Genomic DNA, 26,563 nt, shown 5'->3' on the forward strand with positions numbered 1-26,563 from the left:
TAATGTAATTTTAAATTTATTAATAAAATAATTTTCATAAAATAATATTGCCAAATATAAACGACTGTTCATTTCAAGTTCATTACCACAGGATTATTTAGTTTATATTGTGTGAACGTTAAAGTAAATTATTTTTAAAAGCGATAGTTGTTGCATATTTCTTTGCGTAACTGTTTTCGAATTATTTCTTGCGTGGTTCAACTGTTGTGAATTGACGTCATGTTAGGCCCGGCATGGCAAGGTGGGTTAAAGCGTTCGACTCGTAATCTGAGGTCCGCGGTTTCGAATCCCCGTCACACCAATCATGCTCGTTCTCTTAGCCGTGGGGGCGTTATAATGTTAAGTTGGATCCCACTATTCGTTGGTTAAAGAGTAACGGCGAGTGGTGATAACTAGGTGCCTTCCCTCTAGTCTTACGCTGCTACATTAGGGACGGCTAGCGCAGATAGCCCTCGTGTAGCTTTGAGCGAAATTCAAAAACCAACCAACGACGTCATGTCACTCAAACCTTCTGAATATTTTGGTTACTTTAAGTGAGTATTGTTATGTCATAACGTCTCGTAGTTTGTAGAAAGTTCTAGACCTTAGTCGAGCAACATGTATACAGGCGACCAAATTAATGCAAATAAGTTAAGTTAGTCAATGTAAAAGTGAAAAAAACTGAATTAGACTGGATAGTTGTGAGTTTTGCCATCAATTGCGTATAGTGGCGACTTTTAAATTATAATAATCAAAAATATTATTGTAATATCAGAGTGGAGATAATAATTCGTCTTGTCAATTGGGTTTTAAAGTTACTGAAACAACTTGTGTGGGCTTTGACGAAAAAGAGACAAATACTTCAAACTCTAGATATAACTGTAACAAATTTTTGTACATATATCGAATTGTTTTGAACGTGTTATTTTAAAACAAGTGAATTGTGGGCTGTCCATTTATTGTTAAAATCGTCAACAAGTCACAGACACCTAATGTAAAAATTCCGACCCTATAAAGCCCGAATCTCTTCGTATTTTCTCTTAATATCTCTTAGTATTTTCACGAGAATATCAAAATGGAAAGTTCTGGAAACAAAAACGGTCTTCTACATTAATGGTATATTCACTTAATGTGCTTATTAACAGGTAATGGACTGTTATTTACTTTTTGGCATGAAATTTATATAAATTTATCCCTAAGTGCGAGTTTTCAGTTTCTCTAACATATATTTGCTTTAATATATTTGTGTGTAACATAACCTTTCCCATAAATATAACAATTTGATTTATTCCAGAGAGAAATTCCTTCATCAGATTTCTTTGCTTTGCTTTTCTGAGTTAAAATAGCATAAAAACCTTTGTCTTCGTGATCACATGATTTTTGTAACCCAGCTTTTAAAGTTTTATCTAAAATTATTTCCTATTATTTTTCAAAATCGTTAATATTAACTTTAACTACGGGGTAATGCGTTATCATGAAATAACTAGCTTGTTTAACACTGAAGCCACTGTCCCACTCCTCCAGCCCGACCCGGCACGGCCAAGTGGTTAAGGCACTCGACTCACAATCCGCGGGTTCGAATCCCCATCACACCAAACACGCTCGCCCTCTTAGCCGTGTGGGCGTTATAATGTTACGGTCAATCCCTCTATTCGTTAGTAAAAGAGTAGCCCAAGAGTTGGCGGTGGGTGGTGATGACTAGCTGCCTTTCCTCTAGTCTCACGCAGATAGCCCTCGTGTAACTCTACGCAAAATTCAAAACAAACATTACATAAAATGAAACGATATTTGATTATTCATTTAAAGTTAGTTTCATTAGCAGTGTTGATTAAAATACTCACTATTTTTATATTATTATTTAGTAAATGTAGCTTAGACAATGGAATTTGTGTTAATTTCCATCACCTAATCTAGTCGAGTCACTTGAAACAATATTCACATTATGATCAAAAACTGTCGATAACAGTAAAGTTACCTGAGTTGTCACTTAAATCTGATCGTTTAAAGTTTTTGTTTTATTACAATTTATACTCCTGCATACACCGAGTTATTAAAATTGATATCGTATTTAGTAAATTAATTTTAAGTTCTGACACAGGAAGGTAGTTTACTTTAATCAGAAGTTATCGATAATTTAGTGAAGCAACTTAATTACAGCTGAAGCTAAACTGGAGTGAATTTTTTAAAACATATATGACTATTACTATCCTAATGTAAGTATTATTCCTTGTATTTTTATAGAATAATATACTGCGCAAATATAATCAAAGGAGAAAGCTACGAAGGCGACATCTGTTATATCCTAGACAAGAAACTTTTTTCGTTAATATTACCTGGAATTGGGAAGTAAAGGTTAAAATTATTATTAGCCCAACTAATTAGAATAAAACTGACGATTGGATATTAGGTCCACGCTTAGTAATAGTAGATAGGTAAATAATTTATATCACATAAAAAAAGTTTCCAATAACTTGCTTTGGCTTCATTAGCAAACTTCCTGTTTGAGAAAAGTAAGTGGCAAAGTTTTAACTTAAAGTTGTGGCAAAATTGTAATTTTGTTCTACATCAAGTTTTAAAATATAGAATTTCTTATTTGCTGTTGTAGTTTTTCACTACAGTATTAGTGTTACTGTTGGTACTAGAAGTAAGTCTATTAAACACTACTGTTTGCAATATTACAATTTGCAATCAATGTTACTGGTAGTAGTATTAATTCTAAGGTTAGTGCTGGCACAGTCAACTTAAAGACTATAATCAAATCGATATGTTTGGGCTTAGCGCAGATAGCCCTCATATAGCTTTGCGCGAAATTCTCAAAAGAAAAAATTCATCCTCCCAAAAACATAGCTGATACTGTTAAAAGTTTATGCACAACACTGCGTAAACACCTTACTTATAAGTCTGATGAAGAAGTAATTCTACAACAGACTTATAAGTAAGGTGAACACTTATTTAATTAAATACTAAAATACCTTTAAGAGATATTGAATATTTAAGTGATTCTCAAGATACAAAGTAAATATTTTCGTCTTAAATTTTTTAACCTCATAACTATTGTATCCTTCACAGAAACTGTAAGCAATAAAACTGATGGACTTTTAATATAAATAATTATTCGAGAAAAACTTATGTACATATGTACGTGTGCGAGTGTGTACATCCACATATAACAGGTGAAACGCAAGACTTAATTTCAACAAACTTGGTACGTACGCTTAGGGCCTCCTGGAGAGGACCGTTGTGGTCAGCATGCAGAGTTTACACCAACATCCTTGATGACGAGAAACCCACTTGAAATAAAAGTGTATCTCAGAACGGCTGGTAAGAGGTAGATACAGTTACACCAATATGTCACCTATTGGGACCCCTATGACTTCTCTGTCCACTGCAGAGTGTGTCATCTAATTTAGTAATATACTTCACATAACATGTTGTTGAATTATTGTTCTTCGATGTGTATTTGTTTTACACTAAAAACGCTAGTTGCATATGAAACTGGATTTTCGTTAATCATATGCACTGTTATAGTGATAAAGGCTTTGGTGTGACGACTGATTTAGCGAAACTGAATGCATGATGAAACATCGAGTAGTCCTTCACACACACATAATGATATAACTGCAAGTATGAGACTCATAGCAAGCACAAAGAGATTTTATGACACCAAGGCCATTTCCTAACTGGTATTTTGAAAACCTTTCTTCTTCGCTTAGAAAACTTATAGCATTCTGAATTCCTTTTCAAAATTAATCTATAATTACTCGCTTTATAGTGAGGACATTTAGAATATCTAAGATCTTCGTTATTTATAGACAGTCTTATGAGGTCAACGTACATTTCTCGAACATTTCTTGACAATTAAAGATGTAATGAAATTACGTGTGGGAAAAAAAAGTCCCACGATGCATGTTCATATCATTAGAAATTATAAAGTTCAAATTCATGGTTCGACCTCTTTATTGGGAACAGCAAAGATAGCTCATTGTATACTTTTGTGCTAACAAATGAACAATCTAATAAATTACGCTGAAGGTTTTGTTTAACAACTGCTTAGAAAACGAAGAAAAACGTGCAAGCTTCATTTAAGCAAAAATTAGTACTGAGATTTTAAACGTCAGCCTGTTCTACAAATATGGGCTAGTGTAAGTTTCGGTAGCTGTGGCACTCTTCTCACATGCAGTGAAATATAAAGTTATATTCAACGACATTCGTTTGGTTTGGTTTGAATTTCACGCAAAGCTACACAAGGGCTATCTGCGCTAGCAGTCCCTAATTTAGCAGCGTAAGACTAGAGAAAAGGTAGCTAATCATCAACACCCACCGCCAATTCTTGGGCTACTCTTTTACCAACGAATAGTGGGATTGATAGTCACATTATATCGCCCCCACGGCTGAAAGTTACTTTCACTAAGTAACTTTGTTTCTATCTTAACTTTTCTCGACTTGCACTCACCTAATCGACTATATTTATCTATTTTTCAAGTGAAGCCAAGAACTTTTTACCGATTACGAGGCGCTATAATGCAATAATACTCACACAGGTTTCGAGAAAAATGACGTCAACAACACAATAACAACTGAATAACATATACACACAACGTACGACTCTTAACAAGTTACGTAACGAAATTTGTTGTAACTAACGACTTTAAAATAATTAACTTCCTACATACTTATTATGCAAACTAAATAATAATTAAATATTAAAACACCAAATAATAACTATTAAGCTAGACAGTCTTGTATATCCAACAAAAATTAAATTTCACTCACCAGAAACAAGTCTTGACATTAAAACTTCTTCGAAAAACTCCACACAAACAATCAAATTTGATAATGACAGTAAAGCGTTTGTTCACGTTATGACAATGTACCAGGTCATCCCTCAAGTAACGTCCGATTTTAGGTTCAGGAAAAGAGAAAGGATTTCAAACACTTTTAATATTTAATAATATTTAATCAATAATGTATGCTTCATTATTATTAATTACTTCATGCCAACGATTTACAAACTTCTGAATGTCACTTCTATAAAATTCTTACTGTTGGGATGTAGAGAAGATAGTTTTGACATCTTCATGTGCTCCAAGCTCTTTTCCATCAAGATACAGTCATGTGAAAAAGTTAGGACACCCTAGGAAAGACTATGTATATTTGTAACATTTTTAGATATATAGATATTTAATCTCAATTTCAACAATACTGAGAGATTATAGGAATATAACTAAACAATTAAAACTGAAGAAAAGACTTTTCAAGATCTTCTGTAAATGTAATTCTAAAAAATGCATATCCGAACTGAGGAAAAAGTTAGGACACCCTACCCCCTCATAGCTAGTGTTACCCTCTTTGGCTGAAATAACTGCAGTGAGACGCTTCTTGTAGCCATCTACCAGTCTCTGACATTGGTCTGAAGAAAGTTTGCCCCACTTCTTAATGCAGAATTCTTTCAGCTGTGAGATGTTTGAGGAGTTTCTTGTATGTACAGCCCGTTTCAAGTCACCCCACAGCATCTCAATGGGATTAAGATCTGGGCTTTGACTCGGTCATTCCAGGACTCTCCATTTCTTAGTTTTCAGCCAGTCCTTGGTGGATTTACTGGTATGTTTTGGGTCATTGTCGTGTTGCAGGGTCCAGTTCCGCTTCAGCTTTAATTTTCGTACAGATGGTCTCACATGATCCTCAAGCACCCTCTGATACACAGAAGAATTCATGGTGGATTCTAGGACTGTAAGCTGTCCAGGTCCTGCTGCAGCAAAGCAGCCCCAAACCATGACACTTCTACCTCCAAGCTTCACAGCTAGTATGAGGTTCTTTTCCTGGAATGCTGTACTTGGTTTACGCCAAACATGTCCTCTGTTCTGGTGTCCAAATAATTCAATTTTGGACTCATCTGTCCAAAGAACATTATTCCAGAAGTCCTGGTCTTTATCTACCTTCTCTCTGGCAAACTTCAGTCTGGCCTTGATGTTTCTCTTAGAGAGCAAAGGTTTCCTCCTTGCACACCTCCCATGCAAGTTAAACTTGTGCAGTCTCTTTCTGATTGTAGAGGCATGCACTTTCACATCAACAGTAGCCAGAGCCTGCTGTAGGTCCCGTGATGACATGTTAGAGTGTTTGGAGATCTCTTGTAGCATTTTGCGGTCTGCTCTCGGGGTGAATTTGCTTGGACGACCAGACCTGGGTATGTTGGCAGTTGTTTTGAAATCCCTCCACTTGTTGACTATTTTCCGGACAGTGGAATAGCTGATTTCAAAATCCTTTGTGATCTTTTTAAATCCCTTACCAGACTCATAAACTGCTACAGTGTTCTTTCTGAAGGCCTCAGACAGCTCTTTTGCTCTCACCATGGTGCTCACTCTCACTTCAACAGTCAGGAGTACACCAAACTAAATGTCTGAGGTTTAAATAGAGCAAACCTCATTCAAAATGCTGAGTAACGATCTTATAATCATGTGCACCCGGTGTGATGCACTTGTGTTTGAGTTGAGCCATTTTAAGTGGGAATAAATGTGGGGGTGTCCCAACTTTTTCCTCAGTTAGAATATGCATTTTTGTAGAATTACATTTACAGAAGATTTTGAAAAGTCTTTTCTTCAGTTTTAATTGTTCAGTTATATTCCTATACTCTCTCTCGGTATTGGTAAAACTGAAATTAAATATCCATATATCAAAAAATGTTACAAAAATACACAGGCTTTCATAGGGTGCCCTAACTTTTTCACATGACTCTAATTCTGCAAACTTTTGTATAGACGATAATCAGATGATCCTTGCTGTATGGGACTGTGCATTATCCTGGTGTAACACAAAACCTTTACGACTGATTAAAGCAGGTTTATTTTCTTTCAGTGCAACATTCAAGTGCTCTAACTGTTGACAATAAAAGTCCGATGTAATCGTTACATTGAGTGGCAGCAACTCAAAGTGGATCATACTAACAATATCCCACCAAACGCTTAACAAGACTTTCCTCTGGTGGAGGTCCATTTTTGGCTGTGTTTTAGCCAGTTTACCTGCACTGAGCCATTATCTGTGGCACTTAACATTTTTATAAAATATCCATTTTTCATCTGCAGTCACTAACCTGTCCAAAAAAGGTGAGTTACATTCACGAGAGTGTAGAGAAGCGCAAATGTCCACTCTTGCTCTGAGGTCGGCTTCTGTCAAATCATGTAGGACCCATTTTCCAACATTTGACACCTTTCCAAGCTGTTGCACATGACAGTAAACTGTTGAATGGGTTGAATTAAGCTTCTGTGCTAGTTCTTCAATTGTTACAGCACAATGTTCATCAAATGCAGCCAGCAGCAAGTCATCATTAAACTCAACAGGAGAACCTGAATGTGGCACATCACTTAAGCTGTAGTTACCTGATCTGAACTTCTGAAACCACCTTCGACATTTTTTTTTCATTGAGAGACTCCGCACCACAAACACCTTGAATGTTTCGTGTAGTTTATGGTGCACTATTGCCTTTTTTAAACTCATAAAGCATTAACTGCCTAATGTGCTCCTCAGACACATCTATCTTCATAAGGGCTTATTTTATTAACGATCTGAAAAAATGGAGTTGGGTTAGTTTCTTTTATTTGTCTGAACATTTTTATACACGTCCTACTACATATTTTAGTCATTAAAACCTTCTACAAAGATAGAAATGATGATGCACTTTCTGTATTAAATTTTCGGATGTTACTTATGGGATGACCTGATAGAACACCATTATATACAACATGTGTTATTAACAAACAGTTTTAAGAACAAGATCAGTTTGGCTTGTTTTGAATTTCGCGCAAAGCTACTCGAGGACTATCTGCGTTAGCCGTCCTAATTTTGCAGTGTAAAACTGAAGAGAAGGCAGCTAGTCATCACCACATGTCGTTACTCTTTTACCAACGAATAGTGGGATCCAACGTCGCATTATAACGCCCCCACGGCTAAGAGGACGAGCATGATTGGTGTGACGGAGCTTCGAACCCGCGACTCTCAGATTGCGAGTCGAGTGCCTTAACCACCTGGCCATGCTGGGCCTCAGAACAAGAAAGAAGACATTCTAAAAACATTATAACAGATTTTATGGCTTTCATTCTCACACATGCTTCAAGCCTAAGTTTGTTTTTGTCGGTTTCTTTTTTATGAAACAAAAATAACTCAGAAAATGATCTTCGCCATGCTGATTTATTATGTGAATCGAAACATTTTTTATTTCCAAATCAGTTATATGCCAAAATATTTCCTGCTTGTTTATATATTCTTACCTAATGTAACTTACAATTTTCAGTTATGTAACATACGTTTCTAGTTATGTTCGATATCTACGTAACATTAAGTTACTGATAAATAGAAAACCTCGTTACTTATATATGATAGATAGGTAGATGAAACATATTACAGTACATTACTACACAATATCTTACTGCTTATTTGTATTGCTAAACTTAAGCTATACAGGGATCAAACCACAGGCTTTTGCGTTATAAACCCTTGAGCTTACTGCTTAACCACTGGTTAACACACGGAAAAAGGTAAAGAATTACTTTATCTGTACAAATAAATGTCATAAAAATGTTTTGGTTTAAATGTAGGATTCTCCATAATTCAGCTAAGAAGATTTCGAAAATATTTTTGTTTCTATCAAGTAAGGAATTTTGTTCACAAATCAGGAAGTAAACAATAACTCCTACTTAGATTAAATTACTATTTCGCCTTCCACAATGAACTTTTTCATTATTATGTTTGTTAACAAAAATGCATACAACTGGAAGAAAGAGGGAGAACAGTGATGTCATTCATATACGTCTTTTAATCTCAAAACTGTGTATTGTGGTCTTTCATTTACATATTTCGTCTGGACACTAGTTTCACTGACTACCAGTAATCAGTCATCATCATGATGCTCCAACTTTCCCTGATGTCTTGCCCATTCCTTTCCTCTGGTTCTTTACCTGAGATTTTCAAGTTAACATGCGAGTGTAAAAACTGAAATTTCAAGCTCATGTTAGAACCCAACCCAATTACCGCCAACTCTTGAGCTACTCTGTTACCAAAGAATAGTGAGATTGACAGTCACATTATAACGCCCCCCACGACTGAAAGGGGAAGCATATTTGGTGTAACGGGGATGCGAACCTGCGACCCTCAGATTACGAGTCGAGTGCCCTAACCATCTGGCCATGCCGAGTGGTACGAGAGGGAAGGTGGACAATTAATAGTACCCACTGCAAACTATTAGGCTTCTCTCGTTCAGTTAAATAACTGCTTTGACCGTCACTCACGGCTCAAAGTGCACAAAATTTTGCAGCAACACAACGTGAGTCCTCGGATTCACAGTCGAGAAATATTAACGAACAGGCCACACCTGGCCCAACTTTCGTGACTATTATTCTATTACCTTTACATTACACAAAAATAAATATGTATAAACAAATAAATAGAACTGAATTCTTAAATTAAAATCAGTAACTGATTTTCGATCTTATCTTCAGATGATCTACACACCCCCTCAGTAACACAACGGTATGTCTGTGGATCTCCAACGCTAGAAACCGAGTTTCGATACCCGTGGTTGGCAGAGCATAGACAATCCATGTTGTAGCTTTGTGCTTAACTTCAAACAACAACTAATCAACATAACACATTACCTGTAGCATTTTAACAAAGTAGATGTGTTGTAAACAAAACATGACAGTATCATATAATTGCCTACACCTTAGTAATTTTTTCATACCTCAAACAAAAGATATCAAGTTAATATTGTATTAACATAAAGCCTCAAAACTGAAAGTCCTAGATATGAAATAATTTAACTGGCTTTCTTATTTTCTGACAAAAGATGGTAAATATTTTCTATTATATTTGTGTTTGCATACAGGAAGGTTAAGCATTCCAATGTATGATAGTTTTAATAGCTCAGGAATTATCTTCAAAATAATAATTCAGCAACTTTATGAATATAGCTCTATAAAGTCTTCGTGATTCGAGTAACTACCAGTTAAATTTAAAACAAAATGTAAGTTATATTTTTAACGTTTTACTCCAGGTGTTCACTAGAGGGCCCTCGTCATTTCGATGACTGTGTTTATCTGAGATCAAAGTCACATTATGCTATCTGTTGTGTCCACCTTGAGGAATCGAACCCCGGATTTTAGACTTTTAAAAGTCTGTTGGCTTGCTACTGTGCCATTGGGGAACCATTTTAATGTCATCAAAAACCAAGTAAAACTGGGAGGTATCAGGAGACAAGTGTACTTATAAATACGAAAAACCAGTTAGTGAAGTATTAGTTTAGTAGTGGTTAAGAGTTTATTAAAGTGTTGATTATTGCGTACCTGCAGTTACTCGATCGATTAACTTGAAATGTTGCGAAGTATAAGTACGTTTTGTATTTGAAATTAAGCAAGGAATTTCTGTTGAAACATTACTCATGAAACTCTACATTATGACAAAGTGAGCGTAGCTGGTAGAAACGTTATTTTCACTAAATGAACACGTTGCAATACTGCAGTCAGAAGTGGAATTATTTAGTGGAAATAAAATTAAGCTCTGACTACATTTCAAAATTAAACTAACAGTAGCCGTTAGTAACATTACACTAATTGAAGGTAACCACAAGGGCACAAAGTGAGATAGGAAACGTGCTAGAAATTATTAAACAATGGAAAGAACAAAAAGCCAAAATAGACAGAAAATTAAAAAAGCTGGTCAGTTCAGTAACATTGCCTAACTAAGAATACAAAGAACCATGATGGAAATGTATCCTTGGAAACATGCCAAGCTTAGTTTGAAGTACTTTTTACGTGAACAACAAGAAAGAAGACCAAGAAGAACATTGTAGAAAATTAAGAGACCCCACGAGCCAGCCCCACATCCTTTAGAATGGGGCGTCAGATAGTTAACAGGGATAAGGAGCAGCCCTTCCAGAAACCAGTGATTTATGGTTACTTCCACAGGTCTCGATGAATAAAGCTTTACCATAACTTCTAAAACAAAAGATAAGAACAATTATATATTAGTGAAAACGTGGCATGATGAAATTTATACGGGTTATACAAAAATGGTGCCACAGTGAACATAAATACATCTTTTTTATACTTTCTCTTGCAAAAAAATATTGAAGCCAATGATTTTTACAGTTCCCATTTTTGAAAGTAACGATACTATTGTGACGGTTTTTATGTTTCGCTGTCAATTCAGTAATCAAACGACAAATACCTGATTCAAATGGTATGTCAAATCGATTGTGATATCTTCAAATAACGTTTTCCCTCATCCGACCTGGACCCATGGTTTAGCTTAATTGCTACCTCATATCTGTAACATTAAGTGTATTTCACTGCTACACTATTTCACTTAGAATTTACAAATTAAGTTCTCCATGTTGTATCTCACGGTCTCGGGTCTGTTCCAGCAACCTAAAACTCGAAAACAGTCCCAAAATTGTTCTCTTTTTTTTTTCTGATCAAAATAATCTACTTTTTTAGGATGGCTATTTTTTTAAAATCCACATCAAGATGGCGGATTGGTTCGTGTGCCAAGTGTTGAAAGAAAATCTAGTGACTAGGGAATAGTATATCTTACGAGATTTATAATAATACGAGCTCCAGTAGATACAAAGAAAACATATGCAACACATGACTCTACCAGGGAAATTCTTAAATCGGCTTGTGACAAAATTAAAAGTCGCTATAATATTAATACTGATAAGACTGAGGGAATTTTACTTGATGGTATGGTATGGATGAACAATTCTCGTCACAAGAAAGTACAAACTCCAATATTAATAGTGCTGGGAAAAACTGTACTGAGAAGGTCAAGCATTTCATGTCGAAGATCATCCATCTTTATTGTATTTTAAATTATATTTGTGAAAGAGCAGTAAATTATACAATATCAGAGAACAATTTGTTGTGGAAAGTCAACTTTAAAGAGTCCAAGGTTCCTAACAAGAACACTTACAGAGAATGAAGCCAACAGTATATTCGCTCAAAATACTAAAAAAGACTTGGTGAATGTGCAGTTTAGTGCACTGTTTCATTGTATATTAGAATTGTTCAAAAAACAGGAATAGTAAGTTTTTAAGCTATATGGCACAACGGAAAGTCTGCGAATTTATAACGCTAGAAACCGGGTTACTATACCCAAGGTGGAAACAGCAAAAATAACAACCAGTTGTACAGTTTGTGCTTAACTGTAGACAAACAAATAATGTTTTTATTTAAACGCTTGCCTTTTTGGCCGTGTGTACGTTATAATATGATGGTCAATCCCACTTTTTGTTGGTAAAAGAGTACCCCAAGAGTCGATGGTGCTGAGTATCTGCCCCTTCCCTGTGCTCTATCGCTAGCTTTCGGGAAACTTTCAGCAAAAACTCGAATGCATTACAGTTGCGCAATCTGATTTATATAATACTGAATTTTAAGACTCAAGTTTTATTTGATTATAAATTTTACAAAACCAAAAATCCATCATCTTCTGTTTAGATACCAGAGGAAAGTGAAGTAAAAGCCTGACGCACAAAGAAGCAAAAGGTAGATTAACGTATTACAACACGTAATACGTGTAATACAATACGTAATACGCTCTATGCGTTCTAGTCTTCATTCACTTTCCCTTAATTGAAATATTTTTCTCATTCACTGCGAATGTTTCCTCACTACCAAAATGTAAGCTTAACAATTACGACTGTTTAAACTAATGGAGCAATTATAGAAAAGCTGACACAGCTAAAAAGTTACAATTCAAAGGAATGTAAGACGGGGCTTAGACTAAATGCCTTAGCATTTATACTGAGGCTTATATGGTTTTAAGTTCTTTGGGTCCTACAAGAATCAATTCTTTTCAGACTTAAAAGAAATTCTACGAGCATATAAAAGCACATGATATTTTACTTGTATTATTTTTTGTAGAATGCAGGTCTTCCGCAATAACTTGAAGCCTTTAATGATTAGACCTATTCGTTAACGGATATTTGCTATTTCAAATGAATAGCACACACACACGTCCTGTTCATATCAAATTACTAAACAAATACATTAACTTCAATGATCAACTCTTTAGCTCAAACTGTATCAATTTGTACGCAAGTACCGTTCTTTGTTAGGAGCTGACATTTAGGCCTAATACGTAATGTTAGGTATTTATCAATTAAGGAACACTTTACACTTACAGTTCTTCTGAGGCACACTTTCGAAGAGGAAAACCAAAGATATGTTATCCATTCACAAATGAAGGAATGAAAGATGTTTTCTACACCAAAACACCTATCCAAAATAATTGATCATTATGACAACATCGAGTTATTTGGAAGCCTTGTATGTCTGTGCGTGTAGCAGCGATGTTGTTCATGGACTATGTAAGTCATCAACTTAATAGGTGGAGAAAAATGAATGCTAAATGCGATAATATTCATTTATTATCACAAGTTATTGGGAAATAGGAAACTCCTCTTGTTTGAATTGTTATAGCCAGAAAATTGGAAACTATATGAGATAAATTATACTGAATAGAAATTAGTGTAAATATGAACTGTTGTGGTTGAATTAAACCAATGAGAATGTACTAGAAAACTGGAAACTCCATAAGGTGAATTATGCTGGTTAAATATTAGTGTAAAAAAAAGAAAGTATTATGTTTAAGGTAAATGTTAGAATATGTTAGTGGAAAAATGTAAACTCTATTAATTGAATTAGAGCAAGCTGGCAATTTTCTTTCAGTTAAATCAACAAGACCGTTTTGACATTTGATTACTTTAAAACAAGAATAATTTCCTTATATCTTTTAAAACAATTGTAACTGAAAATTAAGTTTACAAATACGCCACAGCTGTACTTCAAGTCATTTCTTACTTTTTTTATAATTAATAAATATTTACCCATAGATGGCAAAGTTAAAAAAAACAGTATATTTATGAATTTCATATACGGACGATTTGTATTAGTGATTACAGAGTACCATGCTAATAATATATATATAGAAAAAACATTTTTGCGCAAAAATTCATTGACATTATTAAATTTTTTATGCCAAACGTCATAAGCACTAGATAGTTTGTATGTGCGATAAAAAACAAGTTTTTTTAAAAAATATTTGTTACAAGACTTGCAAAGTTAGAATAGAAGCCAGTACATGTTTTCATGTTGTTGTTTGCTGAAAGCGTTCTCTTTTGTCAATGTCTAGAAATGATAATTTATAATCTTGTTTATGTTCAACAGTGAATGTTATACTGTAATGTTAGATGCTAATGTACTCAAGAAATAACGTTACTTGATCAGAGGTTCTAACAACGATAAAAGTATCAACTACGTACCTACGGTACTAAAATACTTTACAGATGGCAGACAGTTTTCAAACCATTGTTTTTCCTGATAGCACAAAAAGAACAAACATATTGGTGGATCAATTATGGACCAGTAGCAACACCATCAATCTTATCATAAAGGTCAAGAAGAAAATGAGATTCTTCTGTGACAAAGTTCGTGAACCTAAAAAATACTGGCTTGGAAATACTGGTATTGTCAGAAATATTAAAAATCAAATAAGCCCCCTACTGTATAGTTTCTTCCAATGATTTGTTTGTATATCACGACTCAGTACTAGTACTAGCGCAGTAAGTATTGTCCTCAAACTTAATTTGTCGTCAGAGAATTCAAACTGTATAAACGTATATTCATTGGTGGTGGAAGAGTTCAAACATTCAACCTAAGAAAACCAATTAAATAACTGTTGTAAGTTCTAGTGTTTAGAAACTATAGGTCAAAATGTAAACCTTTTTGATGAATTTTAGAAATACCATAAAAAGCTCTTGGATGACTACATGATGGTTTAATATTCAAATATTGCTTTCCACTCATAATGTTATCATTTTTCGGTTTTAGAAGGTATGCTTGTAACTTAGCCTATCTTGCATCAGTGAAACCAAAGTGTAACTTCATAAACTTACTTGAAAAATATAAATATTTTCACTCTTTCCTAAATATTTAACTTGATCCAAAATTATGGTGCTATATCTTTTACCAGATTTAGAAACGATAACAATTGTTTTTAATTAGCTTCTTCAAAATCATTTATTTCTCTGAACTAAAATTTAGAGAGATTTTATTTTCCAAATTAGATATTATTGAACGACGTCAAAGCTATACAGCTCACCTGTGTTCTAACATTACCAAACAACTGATCAGCGTTAGATCAAATAATTGGTTGGTTTGTTTTAAATTTCGTGCAAAGCTACACGAGGGCTATCTGCGCTAGCCGTTCCTAATTTTAGAATGTAAGACTAGAGAGAACGCAGTTAGTCATCACCACCCACCGCCAACGCTTTTACCAACAAATAGTGGAATTGACCGTCACATTATAACACTCCTTCGGTTGAAAAGGTGAGCATGTTTGGTGTGACGGGAAATCGAGCCCACGATCCTCAAATTACGAGTCGAGTGCCTTAACCACCTGGCCATGCCAGACCAAATGAGAAAAAACTGTTCAAGTTGTAAAAACTAATTTTTAAACCTATCTTATTCGGAATACTAAATTTCAAACTATGAGCTAAAACTTTCTTATTTTTTAGAACGAACTCTGAATAATTAAAAACATTATAAGAACGAACTGTTTTATAAACAACTATTAAATTGACAAGCGCATAGATCAACTTAAAGAACAATTTTTCTATCTTGAATTCCGGGGCTCAATACCTCTTAGTAAACACAGCAAATAGATTGATATGGCTTTGCTATAAAAAACACATAAACCCATACCCTAGCGTTCCAATAAAATGTTTGAAATTGGCCAGAACTTGGTAAAAAAGTAAACTATTCATACTGGACTATAAAACACTGTTTTGGAATTATATCGTTCTGGAGTTACTAAAGAACAAGGACTATACGTAATGGTTCAATGAGATCAGTCAGAAGTTAGTATGCACTCTGTTGCTCTTGTGGTTAGATGTCATCGGTTTTGTTTTTCTTTTATGTGTGTGTGCGAAGATTTATTTACAGTTAAGCGCAAAGATATACAATGAGCTATCTATGCTATGCTCACCACTGGTATCGAAACCTGATTTAAAATGTTATAAGTCTGTGGAGTTCCAGCTATACCACTGGGTGTGTTTGTCGTTGTTGCTTTTTTAAGGATAACGGATGATCTATATAATACGTCGTGATTTACTACAGGATATGTCAGAAGTCGTTACCAATTTAAAGTATACCATGAATCATGAACAAAGAATAAAATACTTTTGTATATGCGTTCAATATTAGCCATTTTGGAGAGTTCATATTTACTCAACTCAGTAAAACAAAGTGAATGAACTTAATTTAAACAGATTCCTTGACTGCCCATCCATTTGTGGTTTTTGAAAAGCACCATAAAATAAGTTATTACGAGTGACTACAACGAACTAGTCACACCGAGTAAAATAAAAATAAAAACCTTTTTGAGTAACTGTACCAAACAAGTCACACAACTGAAAATAGAAACAGTTCTGGGTAACTTAAAGATATCGATCAAACACGGTAGAGTAAAAAACTTTTCTGAGTGACAACAGCAAACCGTCCACATGTAAACTAAGTACTGTTCTATTAACAAAACAGTCACACACTGTAAAATAAATACTGTTCTATTAACAAAACGGTCACACACTGTAAAATAAATACTGTTGTATTAACAAAACAGTCACACACTGTAAAATAAATACTGTTATATTAACAAAACAGTCACACACTGTAAAATAAATACTGTTCTATTAACAAAACGGTCACACACTGTAAAATAAATACTGTTATATTAACAAAACAGTCACACACTGTAAAATAAATACTGTTATATTAACAAAACAGTCACACACTGTAAAATAAATACTGTTCTATTAACAAAACGGTCACACACTGTAAAATAAATACTGTTATATTAACAAAACAGTCACACACTGTAAAATAAATACTGTTCTATTAACAAAACGGTCACACACTGTAAAATAAATACTGTTCTATTAACAAAACGGTCACACACTGTAAAATAAATACTGTTGTATTAACAAAACAGTCATACACTGTAATCAGTCACAATATGAACCATTATATCGATTAGACTAGTGCTTCCCAAAGTGGGAGCCGAGCCCCAATTCCTGGAAACCGCAAAAAAACAAAGATGCTGAATTAATTTTAATTCTAAATAAACATTAAGCCGATAAAAATAAATTATATTTAATATATTAAATGATTCAGTATGTTGAAATGATATGTTATTGTTTTTACTACGACACTTTTTTCAATCACCATGCTAAAGTTATAGGTTGAGGGAGCCTCAAACTTTTTCATTCACATCGAGGAAGCCTCAGTCAAAAAGACTTTGGGGACCGCTGGATCAGACGATAATATCTTTTACCGCAAAAAACAAGAATTTGCCTTTTTTATCAGAGTTCTTGACTTTACGTTGCAGACACACTTATTTAAAAAATAAAATTTTATAAAATTATAACGGTTTAAAACTGCTCTCTGTATCTTTATATTAATATATATTTTTAAATGATGTACTAACAATTCGTAACGAATCCATTGTCTATAATATAATGAATAATGTATTAATTGTTTATTATTTTAAAATTAGTTTTTTTGGAAAACAGAAATTGTTTGCCTATGTTTCCTTATTTAACTCTTATTATTATGTTTTCGCTCAAAAAAATTAAAATTTTGTTTAAATCACTAAACTTTTCTATTTTATATCATTTTTTAAATAATGAATTATTATTTCCTATACTAGCATAATAATATATAACTTAAGGGCATGAAGGGTTCTGTTGGTCTATCAAGGCCGTCCTATTCACTGAGCTAAACTGTAAAATAAAACACTCAAAACCATCTCTCATCATTCAAATGTTTACGTCTTCCTTTTAATTCCTTTAAAATTACATTATCTGCATCCACGACATATGCAAGCAGCCCATTCCAAAAGCCAACTATAAATATAATTCTAAAATAGATTATTCCAACTGGATAATTTGTGGTTTTAAAATATTATTACTTACCTTGTTTGAAAGTTCAGCTCGTCGGGGACCGTTTGAAAAGCCGCCGGAAATGTCACTGCTTATCGACCCATTTACACACGTCGTTTGTGATGTCCCTTGTCATCTTTTTCTTTTCTTTTTTCTTGTTCTTTTTCTGTGATATTGTAATAAAAGTGTTTCAATAGATTACATTAATATACTTCTATTTAAATATTCTTCCAAGTTTCCCGTTCGCACACTGACATGACGTCACTCTTATAAAATATAAATTAAACGCCTATATACGCTCACGCGTTTGTTATTCTTACCACAGTACTGCGCCATATTATACATTTATTGATTCAGGTAGCTGCCACTAGGAGCGAAAATATTTCTAATTCAGCAAACTGGAATCAACCACTTTACTAATAATATTTTGCTGGAAAATTGAATTAGTAAAATGTTAATATATGGGGGGAGTACAGAATTTGAGAGAAGCTAAATATCCCATGAATTCATATGCGGTTTTTCGTAATACTTTTAAATCTTCCTGGGCTACTATGCTATTCAAATACTTCACGATGTTAAAACTTTACTCTTTTTGTTTCGGTGTAGATATATCGAAGTATATGTAACTAATGCTCTCAAAAACTTTCCAAAACTATACAGCCTTAAAATCATTTTTGTGTTTCTTTGTCTGTAGTTTGTTTGTTTGTTTAATTCTGGTTTGAATACGATTCTCATACAGAGTACAAGAAACTGCACTGGAATTTTATTTTAATAGAAGACTTGAAAGTTTCAAGATGCTAATTTTCTAGAAGCGACTGAATTACTTCATTGAATAATTTATTTATTACAATAAACGTATCAACAAATATCAAATTACTACTCTTAATAACACAGGAAGGTGAATTTGCTAACGTGTTGTGTTATTCCAAAGCTAGTGTGAAACACACAATCACCTGAACATTACAACAAAAGATACTCGTGGTTTGTTTTTGAATTTCGCGCAAAGCTACACAAGGACTATCTGCTCTAGCCGTCCCTAATTTAGAAGTGTAAGACTAGAAGGAAGGTAGCTAATCATCACCACCCACCGCCAACTCTGGAGCTACTCTTTTACCAATGAATAGTTGGATTGACCGTCATGTTATAACTCCCCCAAGGCTGAAAGGGTGAGTATGTTTGGTGCGATCGGGATTCGAGCCCGCAACCCTTGACCACCTGGCCATGCCGAGTCTATACGCGTGGACTAGATCTGCAATATATTTGTTAAACTTGGTGTAAAGTTATATAACTACCGCTCTTATAAAGCACCAAAGGCCTTATAGTATTGAAGGCAGTTTTATTTTCGACGGTAATCTCGGATCCATAAAACAGCAGAATCATCATGAAAGATAAGTATGGCGTTTTTGTCGTTGATTAAATAAAAGAGTCAAAACTCGGTTACTTCCGTATTCTCTTTTCTTGTTTGCATATATTTGATTGTTTTTTAATGGACTTCATGTTTCCTGGCTACGCGGCGTAAAAATTGTCATCTTATGTCGTAAAGAAATCTAATTTAATTCCCACGTAAGCAGAAAACACTTATCCCTTTGTGTAATTTTGCAATTAACAACAAAGAAATAAATAAACAATCTTCAACTTGGGCCTTCACATGTTGACATGATGTATCTGAAGTAATACTAATTGTGCTATTAGTTTCAATTGTTTCTCTTGTTCCCAGAGAAAAATGGCAAGTCTTTGTATTTACAACGCTGAGCACGGGGGTTCACTTCCCCTCGCTGAAAACAATGGATAGCTTGATGTGTCTTTGCTATAAGAAAACTAACACACACAACTGTTTCTCCTTCATATAGCGTGTCAATAAACACTCACAAGAGAGTAACATAAGTGCATGGTTACAATAATTATAGTCTGTAACCGTAGCATAGCTTGTTCTTAGAGAAATAACATTCTCTAACGCAAATAACGCAAATATTGCGTTGTTTTGTTTCAATATAAAGAACATCATCCCTCAGTCATCTCTTCTACTGTTACCTCAGTATCACGTATCTAAAACACCTCTTGTATACTAGACAGAATTGTAACATCATCATTAGGTGTAATAATTCGTGTAGTTAATCTGTCTTATACGAAGCTGACTGACATTTTATTGTTTTTATCACAAGACTTCAGTTCTTTGTATGCACAGGCTGTAATATCATTAACTTCTGTAGAATATCTAATCCTGAAATATGTATGTTCGATCCAAATATCTTTATCTCCCACTTTCTCAGCAGTAAGTCTGCGAATACACACTACTAAGAACCTGTTTTAAATATATGTGGTAAGCGCAGCACAGATTGTTTGTTTTGGAATTTCGCACAAAGCTACTCGAGGGCTATCTGTGCTAGCCGTCCCTAATTTAGCAGTGTAAGACTAGAGGGAAGGCAGCTAGTCATCACCACCCACCGCCAACTCTTGGGCTACTCTTTTACCAACGAATAGTGGGATTGACCGTCACATTATACGCCCCCACAGCTGGGAGAGCGAGCATGTTTAGCGCGACGCGGGCGCGAACCCGCGACCCTCGGATTACGAGTCGCACGCCTTACGCGCTTGGCCATGCAAGGCCACGCAGCACAGATAGCCAAAATTCTGCAACAATGAACTGCACACTTACAGAGCTATAAAGTTGAGCGTCTCTATTCGAGGCATTAATGAATAAAAGTATGTTTTCGCTGGCTGTAAAAATGGTTTACGTGACAATGGTTGAAACATCATGAGGTTGGGTAGTAGATTCTGTAACCACCAGAAACTAGTATACTCATCCATGTATTTTATAGACGCGTGCTTTGCCCTTTACATTCTGAATTAACAAAACATCTGTTAAAACAGACATATGGCTGATCTTTTCTAAGTTAGTGGCATTGTATAATCCAGGGTTCACTAGTTTAAACTAAAAGCAAAACAAAAAACAACAGCGTATCCTTCATTGGACTTGCTGTTACAGCTATTAGTTTAGACAACGAAGTTGTTTTGAGTACTACATTAGCAAGTTTTAAATTCTACCAGGTACAATGTTTTGATTTCCACCAAAATGAAACAGAAGTCTGTGATGTCGAGAAAACCCACTTGTAGAGAAATATATATGCAAAAACCTGACGATGACCGAAGAAGGTCGAAACGTTGTTCGCTCTTCCATGTAAAATATTTTCTCAACCCAAACGAGCCGTTTTTGCATATATATGAAACAGAAGTCTCCTGTTATGGTTTTCCAACCATATAGTTTATTTGGTTCCAAGTATTTCACGCCTCAAATATTGATATTTTCAACTAAATGACAAAAACCGTGCTACTTGTTTCTGTTTTTCAGGAATTTCAAGCAGAAACTTGGCGAAACCACTTTAATAAAGTAGTGTAAATCTTATTTTTAGAACCTCTGAAAGGTAAAAGTGAGGTTTGATTCACTTCACTATAATATTTTACGTCTGATCGTCCATCACTAGTTCCATTTAGCTCAAATGACTACGGGGCTGATCTAAACAGAGTCATCAGTTTCTTTTATCAACCAACAAAGTCCTCACACACTACAGAATAATATATTCTCTCTCACAATCACTTGAGCAATCCATTGACATGGCAAAGTTATACTTGTCATAGACTATTCGAAAACAAGGTTTGTGTTGACATGTGACGTTAACATGTCTCATCTATATATAATAGAGCTCTTGGTTACTTTGGGAATACCACATGTACAGCACATTTATGACCACAAAAAATTGTGTCAGGTAAAATAAAATCAGCAGAAATCATTTACTCACCACAACTTTTCTATAGGCATTATTAAAAATGGTAGCCAAATGTGTAGACTTGAGCTTCCTGTAAAAAACTCACCAAATGTGTCTGTTATCAACAATCTTTCATATTGGAATGCTTATACCAAGGAGATCTACACGAAAATGGTACAGTCATCTCAGTGGGTGTTCAAAGTCTAATGCTCTGTAATACTTTAGTGCCAACATAGAACTTCTTCAAATCATTTATGGTTCCTCTTATCTTACTTAAAGACCAGTATTTCTCTCTCTTTCTCAGCTATACGTTTTAGAAACTAAAACGGGCATAGATAGTTTATCATAAAGAGCAAAAAATAAAAAAATAGATGAAAGAAATATACTATAACTACCATTTCCACGGTTACAAGATTCTTCTCAACCAAAGTGAGTAACAACTAAACTTTTCTAGGGTACTCTAAGACTTGAAATAAATGAAGAGAACAATCACCTAATCGACAGAATAAGGAGAAACTTATAAATGTAATAGTAGAAAAGAAGATTGGTGAGCTGTTGCTGGTTCAATAAAAGAGACAAAATGTGGTGTAAAGACAAACAGATGTAGACATTAAATTATTAAAGTTACAGTGAGAAGAAGGAGTGGTCATGATGTACAGCAGGATTGTAGAATTAAAGCAATTGAAGTACTACATTAGGAAAAAATAAATACAAATATTATATTTACTGAAGGTAGAAACTGCAGTGAAATTGAAACAAATGTCTTTTTTTTTTTCAAATAAGATTTGAAATATTGTATCAAAAATTAACGATTACTTATATGACTGCCAGAAGAACGACTAATACTACTTAACAAAAACGCAGACAGTATTTCGCACGTACGTGTTAACCTTTGCAGTGTTGGGAACTAATTTGTTTGGAACTGTCAAAACCACCATCAGGATCTATATTTTCTCTATATGCATTCAAAACAAAACGGGAATATCAAAAATCTTTGCTCATATGATAACTGTAAAGCAGATACCATTTTTTATTGGTTCGTGTTAGAGATAATAATGATTGTTACTAAACCAGCATCTACTAAGACCAGAGATACTAGGTTTTGAACGGGAACTTTAATAGAAATTAAATTTTAGTAATGTTGTACAAAACTGGGATATGCGGTACCAATATACCACAACACCATAACTTAAAACACTATGTTTTACTGTATAATTTAAAAGCTTCAACTAAACTAAATCTTAGCACCTAAATTTACACTAGGTCTTAGGTAAAACCATTTCATTTTTCGTAGTTCCAACAATTTTAAATTCTTCTAAGGTTTACTCTGATATACTAAGAATTAATTGAGTGTAAGATGATCCTGCTGACTGTGGTTAATAATTATAATCATCGTTATTACCATTATAGTCGTTGTTTTCATTATCACTGTGACATTTCTTGCACCCATATGCCTTTAGCATTAAAGCAAAATAAGTCAAAATTCCTGATCTTATAGGAAAGTTAGCTGGGCTTTGAGGAAAGCGAAATAGACAGTTCAATTGAGGATATTACTTGCAGCAAGACAGAGAAACAAATTTCGGTATTCAAATATTGACAGATTTTGGCGTAGTGTACGACGATTTAACCAAGACTAGTCTTAACATTTAATTAAAAGTTTGAAGTAGTTTGTGCTTTGTTTTCATAAAAATAATAAAGGTCCTTCCTCTTTAAAAGTTAATATCGTCGAACGATGTTTGATGTATACAAATTTAAATAGAGAAATAAAATAACATCTTTGAGAAGAAAAAAATACTCAGACAATAAGATCAAAACGTTAGAAGGCTAAGACTCCTAAGTAATCAGTCAGGTGCAAAACTCACAACAAATAGTAATATACATTTTTTTTTGTGTCTGTCTTCTTCTTTTTCCTTTTTTTGAAAACCTGGGAGTAGTTTCAAAAACTTGGTAAAGAAAGTAAGAAAGAATATGTTATACAACTACACTAAAGATACTGTATACAGTGCCAACAATAACAGGGCGATTGGGAAACTACAAGTTTAGTAGTGGTACAGGCGCTGTTTATAAATTAGATTAAGGAAATTAATTATAAGTGTTAAAATTTTAATTCAAGGTGTTGATATCCTTGGCAAATTTGTACAATATGTCACTAACAATGTAGATCACAACAATTGAACTCTAGATGTCATTAATACCTTCCATGAAATGCCATCAGGGTAAAAGGTAAAGGGAGATAATCAAACAAAGATGGTTACATCTGGGAAGACATCCAAAGTTGGAAGAATTAATGTCCATTTCTACAACTCAATTCCTGAAGAAATTACTGTTACAATATATGTAACTTTTCACCACGTAACAGCAAACTGTCATAGAAAATGTCGAAAACATAATCACTTAAATTTAAAACTTACATGTGACCATGACAGATGCAGCTGATGCATAAAAAAAAAATTCAGGAACATCATCCACAATTTTTCTGTCTATGATTGATATTAATTCAAATTACATGTCATGTAATTTACTCCACCCTTATATTTGTATCGCCTCAAACAAGACGGTATTCTGTAACTGCATGGGGTGGGGAGTTACGTGAAGTTTACAAGGTTCAATTGACATCTAATGTGAGGCTCAGGTTTATCAGAATTTGATAAATAGAACTACCTATGCAGAAAATGGAGCAAGTGACAAGCTGTTAACTAGAAAGGCGATTGTAAGAGCCCTGAAGGATATTTTCTTATAGATTCAACACTTGATTCTCTGCTAGGTATAGTTACATAGTACAAGGAAACAAGTTTGGATGACATCGAAGTAGAAACATTTATGCAGGAATGTAAATGTGTAAGAGAAAAATCAGATGATGGTACAAAGGAATTCGTCAGTGACAGAGGTTGTGCTACCATAATAGTAAACATAAAGTTATGAAACAGACGAATGAACAATCAAAAACAGATTAACACAAGAGTCAAACGATTTTATATAGTTTTGGATGATTTTACTATATTATCAAAGCACGAAAAAATGCAATCCATCTTATTAAGCTAAGTTATATACTTTCATTCCAGAGTTTGCAATACTGAAACCGAGCTTGCCTGTTTGCATCTGAGATAAGCAACTTTAGAACATGTTGTTTGTTACCGTATAACAATGTTTGTAATGTTCCACTCAAAAATGACTTGGCTAAACGAAATCCTAACTTTTCTTTGTTTTGAATTTCGCACAAAGGTACACGAGGGCTATCTGCGCTAGCCGTCCCTAATTTAGCATTGTAAAACTAGAGGGAAGGAGATAGTCATCACCACCAACCGCCAGCTCTTGGACTACTCTGCTACCAACGAATAGTGAGGTTGACCGTGATATTCTAACGCCTCCACGGCTGAAAAGGCTAGCATGTTTGGTATCTCAGTGATTCGAATCGATAATCTTCAGATTACAAGTCAAGTGCTCTACCATTTGGTTATGCTGGGCCAACTTTTGTTGAACGAACTGATCATTGTTACATTCTTTGCAATTCTAGACGATTCAATCGTTTTCGTCCTTGGTTAGTCACCAATGTACTATAACCATATTCCCTTCTAGTAGCAAACATGTTCGTTATTGACGATGGGTGTTGTTGTCTAGCTGCTTTCCCCCTGGATTCTAGTACAGGTCGTTTTTGTGTATCTTCGCAGAAACAAAAAACATTGTGTATATTTCTTTGATCCACAAACCTTTTATTTTGTCACGATGACGATGGAAGTAGAATAACTTATTTTCATGTGCGGTTAATATATATTCGTCAGTTTTTACTTTGGTTTAGACCTTATCACAATATCTTCCATAAAATGTCAAATATAAATGAAATTGTTTAACTAGTTAAAATTACATTGTATATAGGTAGTGACGAAGCTTATTTCTTTACAGGTCATGTATGCTGTGTCATGTGTACAGGTAGTAACGAAGATTGTTTCTTTACAGGTCATGTATGCTGTGCCATTAAAGAAACTTGTTCCTTTACAGGTCATGTATGCTGTGTCTTGTGTATAGGTAGTAACGAAGCTTGTTTTTTTACAGGTCATGTATGCTGTGTCTTGTGTATAGGTAGTGACGAAGCTTGTTTCTTCACAAGTCATGTATGCTGTGTCTTGTGTATAGGTAGTGACGAAGCTTGTTTCTTCACAAGTCATGTATGCTGTGTCTTGTGTATAGGTAGTGACGAAGCTTCTTTCTTCACAAGTCATGTATGCTGTGTCTTCGTACACAATAGAACTCCAATTAACTAACTTTAAACAACTCCAGATAAAGTATTATTTCGCATGTAGCGCAAGAGCCACTATAACAGGTAATGTATATTGATTGTTTGTTTGTTTGTTTGTGGAATTTCGCACAAAGCTACTCGAGGGCTATCTGTGCTAGCCGTCCCTAATTTAGCAGTGTAAGACTAGAGGGAAGGCAGCTAGTCATCACCACCCACCGCCAACTCTTGAGCTACTCTTTTACCAACGAATAGTGGGATTGACCGTCACATTATACGCCCCCACGGCTGGGAGGGCGAGCATGTTTAGCGCAACGCGGGCGCGAACTCGCGACCCTCAGATTACGAGTCGCACGCCTTACGCGCTTGGCCATGCCAGGGCTATGTATATTGATAATGGTTGTGTTGTTATACGAATAAATTCCGATAGTCAGGTCTTTGATCAAAGGTGAGACACATTAAATCAGTGTAATAAGTAAACTGGTGTTAACTCCTTAACATTATGGTTAGCCACATTTTAATATAAGTCGGTGTAGATGTTTGGAGCGTCTTATTTTATAGAGCTTGTTATCACATGGCTAGTCTGATATTTATAACATATAAATT

At 34.6% G+C, this 26,563-nt stretch overlaps 1 protein-coding gene across 2 annotated transcripts in view; it reads right to left on the minus strand.

Moving 5' to 3' along the window:
* The window catches only part of LOC143222324 (suppressor of lurcher protein 1-like), a 293,085-nt gene extending 274,801 nt beyond the window's left edge, over positions 1-18,284 (minus strand). For both annotated transcript variants that reach the window (XM_076448702.1, XM_076448703.1), the window contains exon 1: positions 17,996-18,284. The gene's annotated coding sequence lies outside the window, so the exon portion shown is untranslated. The remainder of the gene's footprint in view (positions 1-17,995) is intronic.
* Between the last annotated feature and the right edge of the window lie 8,279 nt (positions 18,285-26,563).

Source organism: Tachypleus tridentatus, chromosome 8 (assembly GCF_004210375.1).
Source record: "Tachypleus tridentatus isolate NWPU-2018 chromosome 8, ASM421037v1, whole genome shotgun sequence".
In the NCBI taxonomy this organism is placed as follows: Eukaryota; Metazoa; Arthropoda; class Merostomata; order Xiphosura; family Limulidae; genus Tachypleus; species Tachypleus tridentatus.